Raw genomic sequence first — 13,878 nt, 5'->3', positions numbered from 1 at the left:
TAGAAGGAGTAAATTTCGAGAACATCTAGAAAGAACAGGAAAAATTTTTGTGTCAATTGATTTCCCTGGTCCTATTAACAACTGGCATCCCAGAACCCCACAGCTTTCATGTAGGCAATATATCCATATCATTTGTTATTTTTAATTCCCTACTCTAATCAAAGCCCAAGTGATGTTTAGCTTAGAAACATAGCCAGGCACTAGTAAAGCCATGGCTAATATAAGACAATTTTTCAGCTTACTTCCAGGGATTGATCCTTTAGGGAAATGAACCCAAATCTTCACCTCCATGTCATTTGATGTGCCCCTGTATTTACTGATTTAAACAGGCATCATCTAAGGTCTGACATTAATAACATCACATATTAAAGCCAATTTGCCAGAATACAATTGCTGTTTTCCTCTATAGAGCCAATTTTGCCAATTAACAAACATTTATTAAGCCTACTATGGGTCAGTCACTGTACTAAGCACTAAGATATGAAGAAAGACAAAAGACAATCCCTGCTCCCAAGGAGCTTTTAGGCTAATGGAGAAGACAACAAACAAATACATTCAGACAAACTACATATGGAATAAATTGGAAATAACGAACAGAGAGAACACAGTGCAATTAGGAGGGGCTGAAGAAGGGCTCCTAGAGATGATGAGACTTTAGATAAGACTTTAAGGAAGCCAGAGAAGTCAGGAGGTGGAGTTGAGGAAGGAGAGCATTCCAGGCATGGGGAACAACCAGAAAATGCCTGGAGCCAGATGGAGGGAACAATCAAGAGACCAGTGTTACTGGATCAGAGTACATCTCAGGGAGTAAGGTATAAGAAGGCTAGGTTATGAAAGGCTTTGAATGCAAAACAGAGTATTCTGTATGTCTTTCTGAAGACAATAGAGTTACATTGGAGTTTAGTGAGTAGGAGGATGAAAAGGTTGGACCTACTCTTTAGGAATACCAGTTTAGTGGCCAAATGGAGGATGAATTGGAGTGGGGAGAGACTTGAGGCTGGCAGACACATCAGCAGGCTCTTGAGGTGGTGATCGCCTGCACCAGGGGGATAGCAGTGTCAAAGGAGAGAAGGGGACATGTTCAAGAGATATGGCAAAGGTGAAATTAAAAGGTGTGGCCAATAGTTTGGGTATGAAGGAGGGGATAGAGAGTGAGGAGTCTAGGATAACTCATAGGTTGAACCTGAGGACTGGGAGAATGGTATTGCTTCCTACAGTAATACTGAAGGTCAGGGTATGGAAAGACCTTAAAAAAAAAAAGATAATGAGTTCAGTTTAGGATAATTGAGTTTAAGATATCTACCAGACATCCAGTTTGTGATGCATGAAAAGCACTTGGAGATGCAAGATTGGAGGTCAGCAGAGAGGTTAGATCAAGATAAGCAGTTATAAGAATCATCAGCAAAGAGATAATCAAATCCATTGGAACTGATTTACTTTATCAAGTAAAGCAGTATTATAGAGAAAAGAAGAGGGCCCAGGACCAAAAGCTGGGGGACACCCCTGGCTAGAAGGTAGGATCTAGAAGTTGATTCAGCAAAGGAGATGGAGAAGGAATAATCCGATAGGTAGGAGAAGAACCAGGAGAGAGTAGTATCCTGAAAATCTAGAGAAAAGAGAATATCAAGGAAGAGAAAGTAATCAATGGTGACAAAAGTTAAGGAGAAATTGAGGAGAATGAGGATTGAAGAAAGACCATTGGATTTGGTCACAAAGAGATCATAAGTCATTTTGGAGAGAGGAGTTTCTATGGAGTGATAAGGTTGGAAGCTAGATTGTAAGGGGTTAAGGAAAGAGTGGCAAAGAGAAAGTAGAGGCACTTATGGTAGATGAAATTTCAAGAAATTTAATCACAAATGGCAGAGGAGATTTAGGACAATCGTTAGAGGTAGACGTATCAAGAGAGGATTTTTTTTCAGGATAGGGGAGACATGGCCATGTTTGTAGGCAGTAGAAATCAATACAAGGGGGGGAAGATGGAGGATGCATGAAAGAGTGGAAATAAGAGAGGGGGCAATCTGTTGGAGATGAAAAGGAGTGGGATCACTTGAGTAGGCAGAGAGGCTAAACTTGCTAAGGCGTAAGGCCACCTTATCATGTGAGACAGGAATGAAGGAGGTAATAATGGCAGAAAACATGTGAGTGATATTGTAATGCTAATGAGATTAAAGATCTTCCTCACCTATTTAATGGGACTGCCCATTAAAGGGAGTTTGATTAGGAGAGATTAGGAGAGATTTATTTTGTTAATGAGGTACTGATTCTCAAGCGTTATGATGCCCTCTGAATCTGAAAAATGTATAAGTACTCTGAAATGAAGTTTTACTTTGGAAGTGTCTATTTGGCCAGAAGAGACTGGGCAGCCATGAAGGCTTTGAAAAACCCAGATGTTGATGCTTCTCTCTTTAGTAACTAATATGTATGGCAGCAAACACCACATCAGCTGTTCCTTAGACCTTTCTGAGGACACATTGGCTCTCAAATATATGACCATCTTCTAGGTGAAGGATCAGCCTATTAAGGAGGACTCTAGCAAGAACATTGCCAGCAATGACTAAGAGATAGATCCCTCTGTGATATGGTGTTTGCTGCCTGATAAATTCAGCAGAAAAGCCAAGGGTAGAACAAAGGTCTGTACACAACATTTGTAGATCTGACCGAGACCTTTAACATTGTTAGTTGTGAGGGCTTATGGAAAATTATGTCAAAATTCGGTCACCCAGAGAAGTTCATCAATATCGTACAGCAATTTCACAAGGGCATGTTTGCCCAGGTTATGGATAATGGACAAAGCTCTCGTGCCTTCTCAGTCACCAATGGAGTGAAACAGGGCTGTGTGCTTGCTCCTATGCATGTTAGCATGAGGTTTTCAGTCATGTTGACAAATGCTTTCAGTGAGGATGAACATGGCATCAAGGTCAACTACCATACTGATGGCAAGGTCTTCAGTTTGAAAAGGCTACAGGTCAAGTCCAAAGTGGAGGGAGTGTTGGTGCATGATTTTCTGTTTGCAGGTGATTGTGCACTCAACACAACCACTGAAGCTCAGATGCAATAAGTATGGATCGATTGCTGCCTATGCTAATTTTGGCCTGATAAGTAACACCAAGAAAACACAGGTGCTCCATCAGCCACCACCACCACATCATCTATATGTGGAACCATCAGTTACAACAAATGGAGAAGTTTTGAATGCTGTGGATAAGTTCACTTACCTTGGTAGTGTATTTTCCAGGGATGAACACATTGACAATGAGGCTGATGCACATATTACCAGAGCTATTTTATGGAGAACTCACATGGGGCAGGTGATCACATGGTGGCCAGAAGAAATGATACAAGGACACTCTCAAGATCTCTCTCAAGAACTTTGGATTTGACTGTGCAACATGGGAGATACTGGCACAGGACTGCATGGCATTCCCACATCAGAGAGGGTGCTGTGCTCTTTAAGCAAAGCAGAATTGAAACAGCACAAAGTAAATTCAGGATGCACAAATTTGGGATATCCACCCCAAAAATTCACACAGACTACCTGTGTCCAACCTGTGCTAGAGCATTCCGAGCTCATATTGATCAGATCAGTCACAGTCAGACAGACACACTGAAATTTCACTTTATCATGGTGACGTCATTTTTGTCCTCTTCGAAGACAAAGGACAACAACCAACCAACCAGTATGTATGGTCAGACAGTTATCTGTCTGTGGATCTGTGATGTATGTTTTGCTTACTGTCAAGCAGCTGGAAGCCCTGTCTGTTGATTTTGATTTCTCTATATTTTCTCTGAAGTTCAGGGTGCTGATTTTTTCCCCTGAACAATACATGTGAATGATACATGTGCTTGATTAAAGTGCTTGTTGACCCCTCAAGTTGCTTTCCTTTTGGAGAAGCAGATCAAAGAACCTGTGATAGCAGGCTCTCCTCTGTGTGTCAGGGTCCTTGCTTTTATAGATATGAGAGGAGGAAGAAGGGAGAAAAGGGAGCTCATGATGAAAGTCCTCCACTTTTTCTGTAAAATATGAGGAAATCTTCTTAGCTAAGAAGGAAAGGGAACTCACAGGAGGTTTAAGGAAGAATGAAAAGATTTGGAAAAGCCACTATAGAGAATAGGATAGTGAGTGGATAAGAGAGGAATAGTAGGATTGCCTTGCAGCAGTGAAGATCCAATTGAGGTTATATAGCATAAACTTTTAGGGGACACAGTCAGAAAGGTCACATGATTTTCCCCACCTTTATTCAACAACAAATGTATAGGCAAAAAGCTGACAAATGATGGGAGTGATCCAAAGCTGAGGCTTGGTTGGGTATATGTAACAATACGATAAGCGGGTTAGAGATTAGAGAGGAGGACATATAGAGATGAACTGGTTAACCAAAGGGTCAAGATGGGAAAAAAAAAAGAGAGTAGCTGGTACAGGGAGATGGTCTGAAGTTGGCCTCAAGATCATAGTGTGGAAAAGAAGTAGGGTTTTACAGTAGAGAAAGGCCAACTGATTAGTCAGATAAAGAGTTTTCAGAATTCTTGAACGTGGCTTTGTGGGGGATGGTAATAGCAACGGGATGACCATCTTTGTGGCTGAGGTGGGGAGGAGGAGAAGTCCATGGGTGGCAAGTAGGTTGAGAACCAGTGATTAGGGTGTTTGTGGTAGCTGTTAATGTAGTATGTTGAAGTCTTCTTATATGAGAGCAGGAGTTGATAAAGAGAAAAAATTTGTGAGCTAGGTTAAAGTTCATTAAAAAATAAAGGAAGTGACCGGGGTGGGGAGGGAGGGGTCCATAGCCAACAGCTACCAGAATTTTGATGATATGGTAGATAAGAAGAGCCTGAACCTCAAAGGGGAAGAGCTTGCTGAGTGTTGGAGAAAGGGGAAGAACCTGGAAGTGGTAGTGAGGAGTAAGGAGTATACCAACTCACCTTAACTAGTGAGCTGAAGGAATGAGTGAGGCTGTAGCTAATACTGGAAAGCATCACCAGTGAGGCCATGCCATCTGGAGGAGAATCAGATTTCGGTAAGACCTAGTAGATGGAAATAGTGGAAGAAGAAGAGATTTAGGATGAAAGGAAGTTTGGTTCTTAAGGAACAAGCAATTGATAGGGCACAGTGGAATGGTTGGGTGGAGTTAGGATGAAATTTTGGGTGGGAGGATTGAAAGAGATGAGAATAAGGAATTGGAGGTGGGGAAGGGAGTTTGTGTTATGTCTGCAGGTGTTCATAGATGAAGGGTATGACCAGGTGTGAGAACGTTTCTCATTGAGTGCAGGTTTCCACTCCTGAAAGGAAAATAGAGATTGGGCTGGAAGCAAGGACAGTATTAGATGAAAGACCTCCACTTCACTCTTCTCTCCAAAAGGTAGAGATTAGGCAAGAAAGGGTACAGCAGGAGAAAGAAATTCTGTTCCCCACCAATTTTCCTCTTCTCTCAAAGGATAGGTGCACAGGAGGAGGGCTAGAGATCAAAGAGAGGACTGCTCCTTTTTGCACTGGAGGTTCATTCTTCACCCCCCAGTTAGGACATTGGGCTGGCAGCAAGAGGTGGAAGTTGCTTTGTTCTGGCACTGAAGGAAGTCATTGCATTACTACCTTCTCTCATGAGCCACACTGACCAGCAGGAAAAGGAAGGAGCAAGGCATGCTGTAGGAAGGAATGCTTAGCTCCTGTTCTCACCTGAGGCACCTGGAGTTCAGGCAGCACTAGGAAATAGAGATTCCTGCTTAGAGGAAGGCACTTGGGGCAGATGGAAGACACCAGTGCTGGTCCCTTGCTGCCTTCTCTAAGGAATGTGCTGAGATGGAAAAGACAGAAGGTGAAGGCACAGTCAGAGCATTCAGCATATCAGTCCAGTCTAAGATTGTCAAAGGGATAGAGAAAAGGGAGGGAGAGAAGGAGGGAAAGAGGGAGCAAGACAGAGAGAAAAAGAGAAAAAGGAAACGTTTATTAAGAACTAGGTACTGCCCTAAATACTTCACAAAAACAACCTCCCAAGGTAGGTGTTATTATCATCCCTGTTTTTAGTTGAGAAAATTGAGGCAGACAGAAGTTAACTGATTTTCCCAGGGTTGAGAGGAGGAGAGGAGGTAGATTTAATTACTGAAGTAAACAGAAGACTTCATTAAAATGCACATTCCACAACACTAATGAACATGCATTTGAATGAATTCTTCTGGCTACTTCAACAACTAAATATTTTTCTTTGAATCAGAGAATCAGGGGAGGTGGGAGACAAAAAAGGAGGAGGGTCTCGGTGCTACATAAAAAAAGAGGAAGGAGAAAAAAGACTGAAATGATATGAAATGTACCCAATTCCTAGATTGTAAATTTTGTGATGGTATTAATCCAGTGCTTAGCACCATGTCTGACATACAGTAGGTGTTTAATAAATGTTTATTAAATTTATTGAATCATGTCTTATAGATTTTTATATTTCCCACAGTTTCTAACAGTGTCTATAATAAGCATTCAAGAATATACATAGGTATGTATGTATATGTATACATGCATATATGTACATATGCATGTATGTGTATGGGTATATATGTATGTACAGCTATGTGGAGCAGTGGATAAGAACAGATATCTGGGCCTGGAGACAGGAAGACTCATCTTCATGAGTGCCTCAGACACTTACTACCTGTGTGATCCCTGGCAAGTCTCTTCATGCTGTTTGACTCAGTTTCCTCATCTGTAAAATGAGTTGGAGAAGGAAATGACAAGTATCTTTACCAACAAAAACCTAAATGGGGTCATGAAGAGTCAGACATAACTGAAAAAACAATGATCAAATACAACTATTTGTGTATAAATATATATGGGCATGTATATGTATATATTGGATGGATAAATGAACGATTAAGATTAGCAACTGATCTTAAAAGAAAGCAAAATGCTAGGTTACTCTGTTCTATCTATGCATCTTCTCCCTGTCCCCATTAGTCAAATGACATGAGCAAGCCTACATTTGTAGGTCAGAGTAGATAAAGGACAACTATAAACAAGAGGTCTATCTGACATCCACTGAAGCAAGGAGAGGGTGGCACTGAGAGGACAGTGGAAAGAGTCATGTGATTGTCAATTGACTTAAACTTCCAAGTCTTGGAAACACAGTCATTTGAGTCCACACTGGGTCAGTTGAAAACTCAACTTGTCCTTAGCTCTGCTTTGCTCTGCTGTCACCTTGGATGACATGAAACAATTTAAAGCTGTAGAGCAAAAATCCCTTTGGGATGAGTGCTGCCATCGGTTATCCAGTTATCCAGTCCACTTCAATCCCCAGCATCCATGTACTGGAGACCAGTAGACTGCTTCTCTTGAACCAAAGGCAATGGTATTTGTGGAAGATAGAAGCATCAGAAGTTTGCAGTTTCCTGACAATTCTTCCAGATATCCAGCAAAATCACCTTGAGGAGGTATCCAGAATGACCATATCCAGCATTCTGCAGGAAGGGCAAAATGGAATGATATCATTCATACATATATGATAATGCCTGCTTAAGTCCAGAACAGGGCAAGTGCATCCTACAGCAGCTTCATTTCCTTTCTGGAGGGATGATGATTGAGAGAATGGCAGTAACTACTAATCCTAGCCATGAATTACCAATGCCGCCACTCCTCTGACTTTCAACTTCCTCCTTCAACTGAAACTACTCTCTCTGAAACTTCCTAATGATCTCTTGATTACCAGACCTAATGACCATTTCTCAATCCTTATCACTCTTAAACTTCTCTTCAACCTTTGACACTGTTCATTATCATCTCCTCCTGGATCATCTCTTCTTTCTAGGTTTTTGGGACACAGTTCTCTCCTGCTTCTCGTCGCATCTGTGTTTCCTTCTCAGTCTCCTTTGCTGGATCTTCTTTAATGTCACTTCCACTAAGTGGGTAGTTCCACCAATGCTCTACTCTGGACTTTCTTGTCTTCTTTCTATGTTATATCACCTAGTGATCTATTTATCTAGCTCTATATTCTGTTTATTGTAGGTCACAAAGTAAATACTACTGTTTGGGACAAGAAGAAGGAGAGAGTAGGCATAAGCAGTTTACAAACTAGAAGGGTTAATAAAGAAAACTCATACAAACAGAGGTCACATTTCAGTACTTTCAAGGATTCATTACATTCCCCAAGCATTCCCCTCACTGCCAACATGCTGCACAGTTTATACATCTTATTAAATGGTCTTTGTGTGATAGGAAAGAGGTTTCCAGCTTTTCCAGTGACCAGGAGCCAATCTTCAAGTGATACCTTTCTGAATTCAGCTAGATTATCCCTTAGATAGAAAATATGTGTATCTATCAAACAATGTTTACTCTTGTGTTGGTCATTGAGTCATTTAAGTCATGTCCAACTCTTCATGACCTATTTGAGGATTTCTTGGTAACAATACTGAATTTGTCATTTCCTTCTCCATCTCAATTTACAGATGAGGAAACAGCCAAATGTGGTTATGGGACTTGTTGAAGTTCACATAGCTAGCAAGTGTCTGAGGCCAGATTTGAACTCAGGTCTTCCTGACTCCAGGCCCAGCACTCTATCCACTGTACCAACTCATTGCCCCCTGTGAGGACAGATTCTGATGTGGGAAAAGATTAAAGACAAAAGAAAAAAGTGGATGGCAGAGGATGAAATCAATAGTGTCACAGAAACAATGAACATGAACTTGGACAGACTCCAAGAGACAGTGGAGGATATAAGAGCCTGTTGAGCTATGGTCCATGAGGTCATGAAGAATCAGACATGACTGAGTGACTGAACAAAAACAATGCACATAGCTCACTGAATTAGGCATTGAGATTCACCTTCATAGACTATGTTGGCTCGTAGGGTTTTCATGGAGGAATCCACATGATGTTATTCAAATACACATCCTTGGGACAGAGCTTGATATAGAGCACAGACATAAGAACATGATGAAAATTCATGTCAACATGGTTTGTACTCTTTTTATGAAGACTTATGTCCGCTACTATGGGTTCTCCAGTAGTTCAAAGAATACTTCTCCTAAGGAGCTAAAGATAACTTGGGTACAACACATGGAAAAAGGTCCAAAGGCATCTCTTGAGACAAAGTTTTCTCTTTTCGTCAAGCTGCCTTCAGTTAGGAGGTTGAGGATATCACTTTTTAAATAGCTCATAAGATTACCTTTGGTGGTTTAGGAGACTTCCAAAGGATTGACACAACCACAACATGTCTGACAGAAATAAGGGGATTTCCACTTACCATTTGCATCATACATTATGGCTCATAGCCTACTTGGAAAGCTCTTATGCATAACTAAGGTTGCAAATGTCTTTCATTAGGAAATTAGAGTCACTGTGAGTCATTTCCCCTAGTCTTTATTTACAAACATACATTTTGTGTTCAGACCCCTAGGAGAGAGAAGAAAAAACCCCAGCATTCTCATGGGTTGCCCACCTCCAAAGAAAATCATAACTGTGCTACTGAGAGACCATGAAATTGAAATCACAGCCCAGGTCACTAATAGATTGTGCACATGTACAAGAGAGAGAAAGAAACAGAGGAATGTGGGAACTCTGGACAAACAAACGTGAAACAATCAGTACCTGGAGAGGAAGCAAATTAAAGATTGGCAAATCTTTGCCTAATTAAATAGGCAAATAAGACTATAAGAACTATGCTAGATTCCTTTCTTGGGTGCTTCAGAGTCCTGGATGGCTCTTTGTCAGTACTTTTTGTGCCTGGGGCAACTATGTGTGGGGGAAAGTATGGGGGTGGTCCTGAATGCCAAGGAAGTCCTACCTTCTCCAGTGACTCAGTTCCAGGAAGTGGAATCACTCAGGACAAGTTTGAAATGACATCACAGTATCACCACTTCTGATTTCACCCATAATTTCAATGAATAATTCTACAGGGAGGATGCCCACATCTCTTCATTTGGTCCTAGTTTCTTTCCTAACTTCCAGGACTATTCCTATCTCCTTTCAGGACAATACATGTAGATTCCCTAACGCTTCCAACTCAGCCAATACAGGATGGAATTCACCATCTTTCCTTAGGTGGTAGTTCCTCCAGCTGCTAGTTTCCCTCTTTCTATTCATCATGCAATGATTCTCTCATTCATCTTTCAACACACCTTCTCTTGTGCATCCAATTGTTATCCTAAAACTGTTGTAGCAATTAGCAACAGAAGTTAAGTGAGTCACAAAAAACAGAGGATCTCAATGTCATCAAGTATGGAGGCCAGGGAATTATTCTAATTACCTGCAAAGATTCTACCATGCTAATCTTTCTGTCACAGGCAATCCACATTCATATTAGTGCAAAGTATAAATTTATCTCCTTTCCAGAGAAGGTTTGGAGAAGTGTCTCTCTGTTCTCCAGCTTGGCAGGAAAGACAGAAGAATGGACTCAAGATGAAGAAAACAAGAAAGAAAAGCAACCTCAAAGCAGACAGAAAGGGAACCCAAACCAAGGTCAGGAGGATCTAGAGTTTAGAAGGAGGGAAACAATACAGAATATGAAGAATAAAGCTGATGGATACAGTCTCATCAACTGGAATTGAAATGATGATCAAGTATAAAGAAAATCAATTAATCAAGTGGAAAGGAAGACACTTTTCTAATTATGTGGACATTCTCTCATACACATGGATAGTAGTTGGACAGGCCCTTAATAATTATCTAATCCAACCAATGCCTGAATTATGAATCCTACCTATAATTTTCCCAATTCAACAGATATTCATCACAATAAATGTTTCTTAGGCCCTCACAATATGCAAAGCACTAGGCAAGGTTCTTGGAGGAAGCCCAGAGTTTGGATAAACAACTGTTCCTGTCCAATGGAATTTATCATCTATATCACCAATAAGTAATCATTAAATCTATACTTAAATCATTTCGCTGATGGGGGAGCTCACTGCTTCATGAGGTAGTCAATTCCTCTTAGAAAGAGCTCTCATTCTTAGGCTGTTCCTCATTTTATGATGACAAAATCTGCTTTCCTCTTATTTCTATTTGTTCTATCAATGTTATTATTATTTTTGTGGTTATATACACGTATATATTTACATACAGGCAGCTAGTGGCCAAGAATGGAGTGCTTAGAATCAGGAAGACTTATCTTCCTGAGTTCAAAGCTGGCCTTAGATACTTACTGACTGCATGACCATGGAAAAGTCTCTTAACCTTCTTTGCCTCAGTTTTCTCACATGTAAAATGAGCTGGAAAGGGAAATGGTAAGCCATTACAATATCTTAGCCAAGAAAAGCACAAACAGGACTGCCAAGCGTCAGACACAACTGAAAATGACTACAACATATGTACATACATCTTATATATAGATATATATGTATTTAAAAAAAATAAAATTAGAACCAAAATTTGATGGGTTTAACCCTCTAGTTTAGCCCTTGATTCTACCCTCTGTAGCCAAGGAAAATTGAGGAAATCTTTCAATAAATTTCTTCCAATATTTTAAGACATTTGGAATTGGGCGGAGGGGGAAGAGCATAAAAATTATCTAGTCCCGAGATTTTTAACCTGAGGTCTATTTGTTTAATATATTTGATTAATATTTGATTGCATTGCAATTTTGAGATGGATTGACTTCCTTTCAAATCCTGAGTGTTTTATTTTACACATTTTGAAACATCATTCTGTACATAGGTTTCACCAGACTGCCAAAGGGATCTGGGACACAAAAAAAAGTTAAGAATCCCCAATCTAGTCCAATCTTCTCCTTTCAGCCAAGAAAAAAACAGATTTAGAGAGACTAATTTTCTCTAGGTCACCTAGCTAACTAGTAGCACAACCAGATCTCCATAGTGGCCCTTTCATCATGCAATATGGCCTCAGAAGCCACTAAAATATTCCTGTCTGAGATTCAGGGGAGGGCATTCCAATTCTAATCCAGGCTTGAAGGTCATAGGATGCTACTAGACAGAGGCTGGCTGTCAAAAGTCCAATTTGCTTTGTGTTATTTCCCCCACCTTCATGGATATCTATGGTGGAAGAAGCAATCTTTCAGGAAATTCAGGGTGTGATTAGCCTGTAGTGAGCTCATGAAGGGAATTAATTACTACAGGGAAGATCAAGCCTGCAAGCTGACACTTGCATTTTTTTTAGTTTAGCGAGAGCAAATATAACCAGCACCATGCCCATCCCTGTGACTTGGAATCACAGGACTTTAGATCTTAAAGAGACTTTTGTAAATCATCTCTCTATTCCCCTGCAATGATAATTATGTGCTAAAAATATAGCCATAGGGTCAATCTGACTCTGAGCTGACTCACATCACAATGAATTGTGAACAACTAGAATAAAAGGGCTGGGTCAGTTGGGGCTGGGGAAGGGGAACTGGGGAGAGAACATTCAAATACACAGAATAGAAAATCTGTGCAAATAAACGGAGAAAGCCAAAGCCAATTTTATCCCCTGAGAACAACTGAAAAATTTCTTGCTGTCGCATTTGATAAAAACAAGTCATTTTTCAATATCTGTCCTTGAATCTAAGGCAGCAATATGTGTTTTCCACCTGGGAGAGCACATTGTTTGATCTATATATAAGAATGGGTAATTGAGTAAGTCAATCAAGTCACCAAATCCTATTCAAGGTAAGAAATAAGATTAAGACGCTCAGTCAATCTCAATCATACGCTTTGGACCATCAGGAGTCAAACAATGTTCCATGGATCCTGGGGATCTCTGAGACCCCTCTGAGAGGGGTTGTGAGGTCACAACTATTTTCATAATAATGCTAAGATATTATTTGTATAGGACTGATAGATGGTGCAGTGTGGATGGAGTGCTGAATTCGGAGGCAAGAAGACTCCCCTTCTTGAGTTCAAATCTGGCTTCAGATACTTATTAGCTGTGTGATCCCTGGCAAGTCACTTCATGCTGTTTGCCTCAGTTTCCTCATCTGTAAAATGTGCTGGAGAAGGAAATAGCAAACCACTCCAATATCTTTGCCAAGAAAACCCCAAATGGAGTCACACAGAGTCAGACTCAACTGAAAAAACTGAACAACAATAACAAAATTATTTGTCTATTAGAATAGTTTTTTCTTTTATCAACTATATTTTCTGTGAAGAAAATATAGTTGATAAAAGAAAAAAATGCTTCAACTAAAATATATCATGCACAACAGATTGGATAAAGAAGCAGATAGCAGAATCCAACTGTATTCCATTAAGCCAGACATTATAGAAATGTGCAAAAATATGTAAAACAATTCCACTCTTCTCACTATTTTCTGTTCAGCAAATTGGTCATTTTTCATTAAATATGCTAATGATATCAGTGTATAATGGGTGCATTATTTCTTATTTTAAAATCAGTTAATAAATACTTTTACCAACATGTTTTACTTTCCAATATAGTAAATATCGGTATATACAACTTACATAAATAAAAGCTCTTTGAATTCCTCAGTAATTTTTAAGAGAGTAAAGGGGTCCTGCGACTAAAATGTTTGAGAACTTCTGCTTTAAATTAAGTGTACAAAGGTCTTTGAAAACCATTAGATGAAGTAAAATTACACCATAAAGGAAGTTTATTTCAACTGACCAAGTTACTTTTATCCTTTCATCTAGGTCCTATATAAAAGCATCAGGATAGCCTCAATTGGAGAGTCTATAGAGCGGTGACCCAGGAGACGTATCTCACCCATCAAACCACTAATGATAATGTTTGGTGGCAGGGCACAGAGATGGAAAAGGCCTTGACTTTGACCTCAATTTTCTCCTTCTTGTCCTCCAACTTTTGACTAGAGGGGGACCTTCAAGCTTCAGAAGGTCTGGAGGAGGTTGGACTTCTCATCTTCCACTAGTGTCCTAGCAGCATTCTTGGATCAGTTGTCTTGACAGTGTCTGAATTGAGAATCAAGGACCAACCAGAAGTAGTTTCCCAACTTCATAAAG

The sequence above is a fragment of the Notamacropus eugenii genome, chromosome 7 (assembly GCF_028372415.1).
Source record: "Notamacropus eugenii isolate mMacEug1 chromosome 7, mMacEug1.pri_v2, whole genome shotgun sequence".
NCBI lineage: Eukaryota > Metazoa > Chordata > Mammalia > Diprotodontia > Macropodidae > Notamacropus > Notamacropus eugenii.
This window is presented reverse-complemented; position numbering follows the sequence as displayed.